Raw genomic sequence first — 9,675 nt, 5'->3', positions numbered from 1 at the left:
GTGACTTATTAGATGATTGAACAGAGGCGATACTAATTGGGGTGGGGAAAGTAATCAAAAAGGCAACGAAAGAAAGAAAGTACAACAAAGAAAAAGATGACAGGAAATGACAAACAGAAGGACACAGACAATCAAACAGAGGAGACAAATAGAAAGCAAAAACACTAAGACACATGAGGAAAGAGAACTACAAAATAAAAGAGGATCCAAACCCACAACAAGAATCCAAAGCCATGAGAATGACTGCTGTATCACTTAATGTGAATAATATTAGTCAATTTTTTACTCTGATTCTAAACACTGCAGATAATACACAGTGACTTGATGAGTGTCTGTGTGTTAGCAGTGACTGCACTTTATCTGTGCTCCCAAATAGACTTTGGGAGTTTATAGTCACACAAATCTCAGTTATCAGATTTTTAACACTAATTCTTATAATACCGCTATTCAGATCCTATTGTTGTTGTTGTGCATACTTGAATGGCACCATACCCGAATAATCCCTCCACTGGTGTTACTGTCATTTGCCACAAAAATGTTCTGCAGAAAAACTGTAGCACTGTTAAAGAAAAAAAAAGACTAAATGACACAACAGGAGGGGCCTGAAACAGATGGCTGTTCCCTCTACATAAGTAAATTGACCATAAATTCAATTCATTTCTCTCCTCTCTGTGTGTGTGTGTGTGTATGTGTGTGTGGCTTAGAGAGGGCTTGTAAGCAGGAGGAGACTTTTTCTTTTTGTGCACAGTCGCACTGAATTAAATGTAATTCAATGTTTCTTTATCACATCATGACCAATGAGGCTAATTCCAAATGATTTTCTGTTTAAGAATTGGCAGTAACGTCTATTGTAGCCTATAGAATACTGGGATACTGGTTTCCTTCCTGTCACTCCAACATATTAGAACTGAACAGTGATTGATAGAGCGAGGAGAATAGGAGAGAGAGAGAGAGAGAGAGAGAGGTGGTTAAGCCTATCCGGAGGAAGAAGCAACTAGCCAAGAAGCCTCAGCAGTTAGACTTGCCAAAGCGGTTCCATTTAGCCAGCAGGCTACACTTGCAGCATTCACCGTTTAAATGTGAATTAACAATTTTGCATACGTTTTCGAGCCACGGTCGCTCCGCGTCTCTTCCTGTCTGCGCTGTGTTGGAAAAGGCAGCTGGGAATGGGATTTTCTTTAACATAACTTAACGGCAGCAGCAGTTGTTGGACCGGCGTTTTCGGCGCCTCCTCGCAGCGGATTTACAAAGCCTCTCCGGAACCCGCAATAAAATTCAGCACCCTGGACAGAGACTAAGCATTTCAGCACCCCGGGCAGCGATTCACCGTCCTCTGGAGGTAAGCCAGCAGGAGTTAGCACAAGCCTTCTGCCTTGTATCTTCACGGTAGTGGGAAAGAGCAGGCTATAAAGGAGACCAAATTACTCCTGAACGCGCTTTGACTTGTCTCAGCGCTGCTTCAGAAGGAGAGACGGGATAGGCGCTCATGCCAGACATTAAAATGATAATGCTGGGGATGAAATCACAGAAAGCACAGTTTCCTAGCCAGTAAGTTTAAAAGGTTAGTTGGTAGAAAGCTTTCTCAGTTCCGCCACTTTCCCCTGTTCTTGTTCTGACTCTTTTTTATGTTAAACGAGCATATTTTGGCGCTCGCTTGAGGAATTCGTGATGGGATGTGGCAAAAAAAAAAAAAAAAGACGGCTGAAGTAACTGCTAAGCATTATTTGTTTCTATAGCTATTTGAATAATTAGATTTGTCGCCATGCTTCGGTAAACAGGGAGCTTCCGTTTGCCCTCGCCGGTTTAATTTAAGCCAGCTGTTTATTTTGAAGAGTCAGCGCGTGCCCAGCAGCGGCAGCAGTAGCGGCTCGTGCCTCCGGTCTGCGCGGAAAATCAGCCCATCCGTGTTCAGAGGCCCCCACCAGCCTCCGCACCCAACACACACACACACACACACACACACACACACACACACACACACACACACGGAAAAGGGGGGGGGGGGGGGGGGCGTTCACACCACCCCCACAGCACGCGACTGTTAATCCTCATGACCCCTGTGCTTTCCCACCCATCGATATTTTCTGTGCGATAATGGGCACATGAAAGGCGGTGCTCCCTTTCAGCCTACAGTGTCCAAGCCTTAGTTTCAATTTCTTGCCTAATTTCTGAGTTTTTTGTGCCAACTGCCACGTCTTTGACCCAGTGACTTCAAAGGTTAATCTTGCAGGTTTAACTATCATAAAGCTTCACATGCCTCAAGTGTTAGGCAATATATACGATAGCCAGCGCCTTTTGCCACCAGTCAGAATTAGAGCTTGGTGATTAATGGATTGCATATAGGTGAGGAATGAGTCCACAGCTGTCATTATTTCAGAGGTACACCTTTTCAACTTTGAATACTTGCTGTATTTCTTTGTCTTATGTTATGTAACAGTGAGCTGTTACTTTTTTTTGTAACGTCAAAACGGGGGGGGGGGGCAATCTGTAGCTGAAACTAAAAAGTGCAATGGGCCTTTTTAGCAACTTTCTGCTATCTCATAGATCAAACACAACAGATTAATCAAGAAAACAATAAGCATATTAATCATTACGAACCCAATCATTAGTAAGAGCCATAGGCCTTTGAATAATGTGTCAAGTGCTAGCAAATATCGTCACATTAGAGGTTTTCTTTTTTCTTCTTTCTTTTTTTATTTTATACTCTTTTAATCTAAGCTGCACATTAGCTATTGCTGGGATTAACCATGTGACCTTTGGGTTTCCACTCCGGTGCTTAAACTTGATGTGGCCACCCAGCTTGTTCACTCCATGCATTGCTTGATCTGTCTACTGCAGCTCTTTTGCACGAGAAAATTAGCTCTCAAAATGTAAAGGAAGAAAAATGCCCATGTCAGAGCTGCTTTGAATAAGAGGTGACCCCGGTGCTTTTTTTTTTTTTTTTTTTTGCCTGCGGCACTCCAACAGGCTCTGATAGCCCTTCACACACACTCTCTCACACACACACATACACTCTGGCTGTGTAAACCCACAGTGATGTAAGCCTCAGTTTTTAAAGCCTTGATTTTAATGATGTTCATTAGGATTTTGATTACACTGAATGTGTGATAACTCTCGGCACTGCGTTAAGTGTGTCTGATATGTCGGCTCAGACTGTGAGTGACAAGAATTAAGTGGGAGGAAGCAAGAAGTGTGAATCACAGCGGAGATGTTGCCACAGGGCTCCACTCCTGTGTCCTTGAAAGAAAGAAAGCACATATTGATATGCCAGTGTTGCCTCTGGGTTATTAAGCTCTGGGCACCACTGTATAGAAATTGCTGCTCTATATCATTGGGATGATGAACTAAATGCAAATTAATCTTTCATGCTCAATTTATTATCCAATAAACAGACTATGAATTTGAATTTTAATAGTGGCCCTACAGAGGGCACACCCCAGAATTGCCTGTTACCCCTCTGTAAACTGCATTTATTTTGTTTGAAATTGCAATGGCTGCAGTGAAGATGAGACACTCTCAGTTCAGGCCAGTTGTCCTGAGGCATTTTGTTTTCTTGTACCATAAAACCATTGCCAGTTTAACATTCATTTGCCACCCGGAGGGTTACCGCTCAACTGGGGTACTGTCTCAAACCATGCCTCATTGAGAAACATGGCACACCACAACTACAGCTTTAGGGTCAGCAGTTGGGAGCTCATGCTCGCATCCAGAACACAGCTTGTTGATAGGCTTTGCTTTAGATTTTTTTTTTTTGCATTACATAGATTGCAAAACTGGTTTGCTTTTCATGAGTATGTATTTTACATGCTCATTGCACAGTGGATCATGATTCTGCATGCCTGGAATTCCATTTGTGGGGTCTCTTGAAATTCAGGCCCTTGCTAGAAATGCAATTAGATTCCATATTGCTATAAATACATGATGGGCCGATCTGAAGGCCACAGAGCAGGCAGAGGCAGTGAACGCCCACTCACCCTCCTCACGCCACATCCCCCCTTCCTAATCGAAATCCTCTCCCCCTCACCCCGCCGCATGGCGAGCTGTAGGCAATTTGAATGATCAGCAGAAGACAGTCTGGAAGCAATGGCTGTCACACAGAATACTGGTCCACTATGAGCCTCATTAGTAGAAGATTTGTGTGTCCATAGATGTGTAGTTCCCTCCTCCGTATGTTTCCGTATAGGTCTTTGTGCACAGATAGAAACTGGATTCATCAGAGTGCTCTGTCTTTGCTGTGCTTGGCTCTACGAGGCAAGGTGTGCTATGCTAAACTGTGTGGTTCTGTGTTGTGCTTTGCTTTGCTGTGCTCTATGCCATTAGCTGAAACACAGCTGCTATTACATCTGATGCAGTAAGCACTCAGCTTGTCTCACCGGTTCCCTGCCACTGGTTTTCCACTCCAGAATCACTGTGCTTCGGAGAGCTATAATCTCACTGACATAATGGCACCCACTCCAATCAATAGCCAAATGGCACAGCAAATCAATAGCTAAAATACTGTACAATAACGTGGCCTAGGAGAGGCAGAGGGAAAAGCAGCTTGCAGCCATCACGTGTTTAACCCTGAAAACCTTTTGAAAATATACTCCTTAATTATGGATCAAAAATACCAACCTTGTTAACGATCCATGTATTATGGATTGCTGCATGATCTATGCTAATATAAGCACAGAAGTTGGAAAAATACTGGCACCACTTTCCAGGCTTGCTTCCTTCAGTCTCTGATCACTACCCCCCCCCCCCCCCCCCCCCACACACACACACACACACACATAAACATAGCAACAAATTAAAGCCAGAACTACTGTAAAATATAAAAGTTTGCACAATACACAGTGGAAAAACCTAAGTAAATACCCATTATTTGTTGTAGTTGTAGTCTTTTTTTTGTTTTTCTTGACAACACAAACAAGTGGGCGTCAGTATTAGGCAAAGAAGTAGTGTTCACACATTTCGCTCATTCAATTAACAGTTGTTGGTTTTCTGTGAGGACCCAGAAAATTAATTTGGTTTTTAAGTGTAAGCTTTTATCTAAACCTAGCTTAAAGAACTGTGTGATTAGAGACATCTTGTATGCGACGAGGCAATGGGAAAAATGCAGTATATTCTGAGTTTTATCTGACAGAAAACAGTGTTCACATTCTAGAAAAAAAGGGCCTTTAAATGATCCTGTTTTAAATGTTTTGCCTGCACCAGCCTCAGAGATAATATGATGCACACAGAAAAAGACCAAGACGGCGCTGGCAAGAATACAAATTGCAAAGGTAACTAGGTAAGGGTCACAGCTAGAGCTAAATAATGGCTGTTATTCCAACAGAGAAGTAAATTGTCCTGAATGGAAGATAAGAACTTTATCTTTCTGTCTGTACCACACTTTAACACTGCTAGAACCAAGATATGATTAGACCCAGCCTTTAAAAAAATCACTGCCACCCTAAATGGCACTTTCTCTGTTAGAGGGCAATTTGGCAATCTGCTCAGCATCTCATAAAGCAGCTACACTGGACGTTTATAAATCAAAGACTTCAAATCTCAGAGTGTGGCTGGAGGAGAAAACAAATGTACCCATGTGGATTTTTAACCAATCACTCCAAGGTTTGTTGTGGTAGCATAAAAATTCTGCACCATCTGTATGGTGGTTAAATATTTTTTATTTTATTTATTTATTTTTTTTATCTCTGCTTTGACTGTGAATATTTTTTTGCTCCCAGCTCACTAATTTGCTCCAGTGGAGGATTGTTGACAACAAAAAAAGGGACCTGTAGCAGGAGCAGAATGCAAATCTCCCTCTTGTCCTGTATATATGCAGAAATGTTTGGCATGTCATTACCACAAATGTCACCATGTAACTACCAGCTAGTGCTGTTCCTTTTAGACAACCGTGCACCCAGCACACCTACATTTTTACTGCCACCCATATACCCACACACACACTGTATATACACACACTGAATGCTTTAAAGAGAGTGTGATTGTGTGGGTATATAGAAGTGAAATATTGGAGCCATTGCAGCCCTCCAGGCATGCAGTTATCAGGGATATAGAACTGATGGGAAATCAATCAGCTCAAGTGGAGTGGCCTGGCCTGTGGTGAAGTGAATCTTGTCTTTTCCAGGTGTATGCCTTGATGTCTGGAGCTTACTTCCTAATCACAGAATACATTTAATCCATGTACTATCCATCTATGCATGGGTGTACATGCTGTATCGTGCTCTTAATGTCCATCTATCCACACACCAATAGCATCTATCTAAAAACTATTGTTAAAATATATGGTTAAGTATGGTCAACAATGGTTAGAAATGGTCAAGGACAGATTGTGGTTTGGGTAATAATGTGTATATGTGAAGTGCAAATAATTACTGGGCTTTCCCAGAAACACAGGGGATGTAGTAATGTTGTTTACTGCTGTTAAACCTCACGGGAGCAGGGTAAATGTTGGGGGCATGTCTGTTTTTTAGAAGAGAAACTGCAGTTTGCATCCAATTTCCTAATGTTGTTGTGTTTTACAAATGATACTGTCACTGGGCCAGGCAATGTAAAAAAGTATATGTATACTTTTTATATTCATATATATGCTTGAAGTTCTCATATTTAATTCACTCTGTAAGGTTTTCAATTTCAGACAAGCATGCATGTCTGTATTTAAATTTTAATTTCTGCAGCCTTAGGATGAAATAACAGTCTTTTTTGCATAGCTCAGGGGAATAAAAGAATGGGGAAAATACTATTTCTTCAGACCTCGGTATGTGCTTAAAGACATTTTTAAACCTGTGTACATTTTGTGTGCATAAGACTTCAAGGGGTGCAAAGAATATGAGAAAAGTTGTTTGTTTCAAATGTATTATGCCCAGATATTCTCATAACCAACCTAAAAGTATCCAACAACTGTTGGGAGCCTGATGTGCTTCATAAAGAACTAAGTGAAATGCAGTGCTCATATTAAAGAGTCCTTGATTATATTTTTACTGGCTGAGTGTGCAGTGTCTACCACAAACACTCGTGGCTAGTTTATTATGAATATGTGCTGATCCTGAAATGAATTATAGTGAATACATACATGTTTTTTCACTCTTAAAACTTATATGTCCATCTATCGGTACTAGAGATACTGTACCTATCGCTAACCCTACCTAGCCTACAATCATATTTGCTTGGTATGATAGGGGAGCGATGCAGTGTGAAAGCCAAAAGATCTGTTACATCTCTGTGTCAACCTCATATCTAATTCATGCACTTTATTGTTGCTCTGCAGCTGCATATATGCTCTCGGAGGTGTACCGGCCAAAGCTGAATCACATACAAAAATGAAGAGAACAAGGTAATGTGCTGTAGCTGGAGGCTCTAGCGGATTTAAGTGTCCATAAACATTAATATGCTATATTATCCCACTGTGACTGTTTCCTTTATAATGATTTTAAGTAGGAGAGTAAACCCATTTTTGCATTTTCATGCAGACTTCTCAATGGCTTTATCTTGACAGAAGGTAGCGAAGGGAAGTGCGTGTCTGTATACGTGTTCCATTATTGCATTTTTCGAGGCTCTTACAGGAAACAGCTTACAACATACACGTCCTTGCTAGTTTAAATGCTCGGACTGTCAGCAAAACAAGGATTCACATTAATCTGTCAGCATGTGTGTTTGGCTGTGAATGCATTTGGCCACATACACACTTCCATGGATAACGAGGGTGTCACAGCAATGCTCCAATTTCTGTTATCTAATACCATTAGAAGGGAAATAAACTGCTATATTCCATGTTTGGAGACATTTTGAATGTGTTTGCTTCTCATTTCCATCTGATCATATTATTACTACAAATACACACACCTGACCAGATGGTAAATGTGTGTCTATTTCTTCACGTGTGTGCTTGTGTCTATTCTCTACATTTCTTCCAATTTGTGAGCATTCAGTATGTGAATACTGCATATCTGCATGATTAGTCTTGAGTGTGTTTCACAGTGTGTCTTTTTTTTTTTTAACTCATGTTGGTTTATGCCTGTGTGTGACAGTAGCTGTTTGCATTTGTGAGTAAAGAGGAGTCTACCAGTGACAGCAAAGTGTCAACAGGGATATGATTCTGAGAATCATGAATCACTTTCTACTGCCTTTAATTTATCGTTACTAAAAACAAGAGAGATTTTAATAGAGAAGAGAGGAGATATTATGGTATTTCCCACATTTCCACATTTTGGAGTTCTGTTAGTGCACTAGTAAAGGATACAGATGGGTGATAAATGCAAAGAACAGGAATGAGAAAAATACCAGATGCTTCCATCTAAGTGATTAAGAGTCAGTAACTAGTGTGATGAGTATGAATCAGTAGAATGAGTAAAACATCAGTTTTTATTAGCTAAAAAACAAACCTGAAGCTACATGAAAAAGAAGCTGCATGATAGTTCACGCAGCCAAGTTGATCCTTCTTCACACTCACATGACATAGTCACCAAACAGCAGGATATATCCAGTGCGCCATTTCAATCATGGCAGTGTGCTTAAGCCGTCAGTGATCTGCTCACTATTTGCTGCCACACTGCTCACCTGAAACCTATACTATTATTTTGTGCATAAAGTAATATAATCTCCACGACGGGCTTGGCTAACTGAAATGGTTTTCACTCAAGCTGAAAAACGAAACCAATGCTCAGGTGCCAAAAAGTGTTGTTCCTGGAGAGGCCGCTTGAGGCTGGCTCCAAAAGTAAGTGAATCCCAATGGACTTCAGTTATGAAATCAACATGTTTACAGTCTCTATAGCTAATTTTTCCCTTCAAAATAAGTGAACCCCATTTGGATTATGCTCAAGCTTAAATGTAGGGGTGTTGTCTCTTTGACTGGCAGATGTGCCTATATACAAGCACCTGTAGCTGGCAGCTGTTTGCAGGGTCTCAACTCTGAACTGAACTTCTGGTTCTTTGTGTTGGTGGCTTATGGAGCAATGATCTGACAAATAATATGACCTGCCGTGAAGGCGCATCCAAGATGTTTTGTACTCTAGTTTTGAAAAGTGAAATTGTGCTATTATCTTAGTCAGTCCTAATTAGCTGTGTCTGTGGGATGCACCCATGCAGTTTATGGATGCAGCTTACTTCCCAAGCTTGCTAATATTAGTTGATACCGTAGCATTTCGCCCTGTCATCCAAAGCCATAAAATAAACAACAACAACAAAAAAAGCAAACAAACAAACATGCTGTTTTTAGGCTTGTGGGAAAGATGGAGTACAGAAATGTGACTATGTCCATCTTTTATATACAGGTTTTATTAGGCAGCTGATATATGCTACAGTTGTTGCAGTCACTAGTTTTTAACCCCTCTGTGTCCATCATCAAAAGATCAAATTAAGCAATCTGTTTTGAACAATAGTTTTCATCCTGCCAGGAGATTTCAACTGACTATGTTAAAAAGAATTACTTTGCGCCAACTGCAAGGTAGTTTATGTGGGCTTTTATGTTAATTTTTTCCACATCTGTAGGTTCAAACTAAATAATTAACATTATTTCTGGTGTGTACTTAGAAAGAGAAGTTTTACATCACATTACATAATAGTGGGGAACATTAATAATAGCTTTTAAGACATTTTTCATTTAGGTTGGAAGCTGTTAGCATTTGAGTGACAGATCGATGTCCCGGGATGACAAGGAGGCTTGCCTTTTCTGGTTGACTAGTCTGCCAT

At 40.7% G+C, this 9,675-nt stretch overlaps 1 protein-coding gene across 1 annotated transcript in view; it reads left to right on the top strand.

Annotated features, from left to right (window-relative positions):
* Window positions 1-1,307: 1,307 nt before the first annotated feature.
* The window catches only part of tmem121ab (transmembrane protein 121Ab), a 45,070-nt gene continuing 36,702 nt past the window's right edge, over window positions 1,308-9,675 (top strand). Inside the window, exon 1 of the mRNA XM_030721815.1 lies at window positions 1,308-1,339. The gene's annotated coding sequence lies outside the window, so the exon portion shown is untranslated. The remainder of the gene's footprint in view (window positions 1,340-9,675) is intronic.

This window comes from Archocentrus centrarchus, chromosome 24, assembly GCF_007364275.1.
Source record: "Archocentrus centrarchus isolate MPI-CPG fArcCen1 chromosome 24, fArcCen1, whole genome shotgun sequence".
Classification (NCBI taxonomy): domain Eukaryota; kingdom Metazoa; phylum Chordata; class Actinopteri; order Cichliformes; family Cichlidae; genus Archocentrus; species Archocentrus centrarchus.
This window is presented reverse-complemented; position numbering and strand designations above follow the sequence as displayed.